Source organism: Carlito syrichta, unplaced genomic scaffold (genome assembly GCF_000164805.1).
Source record: "Carlito syrichta isolate Samal-C Ts95f unplaced genomic scaffold, Tarsius_syrichta-2.0.1 Scaffold303669, whole genome shotgun sequence".
Classification (NCBI taxonomy): domain Eukaryota; kingdom Metazoa; phylum Chordata; class Mammalia; order Primates; family Tarsiidae; genus Carlito; species Carlito syrichta.
Window position 1 is genome coordinate 252,165 of NW_007247765.1, and position 1,510 is coordinate 253,674.

At 56.7% G+C, this 1,510-nt stretch overlaps 1 protein-coding gene across 1 annotated transcript in view; it reads left to right on the plus strand.

Moving 5' to 3' along the window:
• Nucleotides 1-1,510, plus strand: part of SLC16A10 (solute carrier family 16 member 10) — a 73,798-nt gene that overhangs the window by 71,112 nt on the left and 1,176 nt on the right. The gene's annotated exons all lie outside the window — the stretch shown is intronic.

Here is a 1,510-nt window from a genome sequence, read left to right on the forward strand (position 1 = left end):
GGGGCGCGCTGCGCTGGTTCACCACCGTGGTCCTGTTCGCCGCGTTCCTGGGGCTGGTGAGAGCCGGGGCCGCGACCCTGGGAGGCCGGGGCCTGAGGCCGGTGGCCTGCGGGGGCCGCGGCCTCCGGAGTGTGAGTCTCGCCCCCGCCACGTGCAGGCGGTGACCTCAGTCTGTCCCGGCCTCAGTCTCGTTCTCTGGAAAATGGGCACGGTCCTCACCGTGGAGGGTTGCCGTGAAGCGCAGAGTTGATTTCCCTAATCCCTTTTCTGCCCAGGAAACCCTCCTACTTCCGGAGGGGTGGAGAGGTGCTGGGGGTGCACAGGTCTCTCCACATCCACCCACTCAACCCTCAGATATCGCAGAGAAAAGCCTCCTTTTTGGGAGTTCAAGCTTACAGATAAGTAAATAGGCCCAGAGAGGGAAGGTGACTTTTCGGGATCCCACAGCAGACCAGTGGTGGAGCCGGGAACGTGCGTCTCACTGGCCCGCGGTCCTGGTTAAAGCCAGCCTTTAGGTCCTGCAGGGCTTGTCTTGGAGCCTGCTGCATGGCTGGAAGTGCCTTTTGCCACCCCGGGCCAGTCCTCAAGTCGCCCTTTGCAGAAACCTTCCTTTATCCCTTGGGTGTTGTGCTCCTGGGAGTTGGGAGAGTGAGTGCTTGGTGTCTCAGGGACCGACCAGATTGTTTTGATGGGGGGAAGGGGTGGAGAGGTCACTGCAGATGCTGACGGGCCCTTCGGTGATCCCGCTGTCAGTCCTGGGAGTGCATGGCTTAATGTGACCCCAGCCGCGACTCATCCTGGTCCTCAGTCTTCCCTGCTGGGCTGGGCAGGGGCTCACCCTTGTGTGGAGACCACAGTGATGCAGCCAGAACCAACTGTTGCAGCGGGGACCGGCTAGATACCCGTTCTTTAAGTGGCCAGGGAGCATCCTCTGTAGGCCCACTGTAATCCTTGGTTCTTGCTAACACCACGCGGTCTTGGAGTGAAGTTTTCTTGGGAAAGTCTTCCTGTGCATGCCTGCATAATGTTTTCTAAGAAAGCTTTGTTGACTGTTCTGATGGCTTGGGGTTTTCTTTGGAAAACGTTTACATTGTTCATTTCCTACATGCTTTATATGAGGTCAGAGGTGGGACCCTCCATGTGCATCCAGAAATACTGCTGTTTAACAGTAACAAAAGATGGGAATAATGTTTTGATGTCTTGATAACTTAAATTTTTAACATTAAGCCGGGCTCGGTGGCTCAGCCTGTAATCCCGCGCCTTTGGGAGGCTGAGGTGAGTGGATTGCCTGAGCCCGCGGGTTCGAGACCCACCTGGGCAGGCGAGACCTCATCTCTACAATAAAATCCAAAAATTAGCCGGGCATGGTAGCACGCGCCTGTAATTCCAGCTACTCGGAAGGCTGAAGCGGAAGGATCGCCGGAGCCCAGCAGGTCAAGGCTGGGTGACCGGGAGCAGCCACTGCACTTCAGTCTGGGCGACAGAATGAGACTCCAACTCAAAAAAAAAA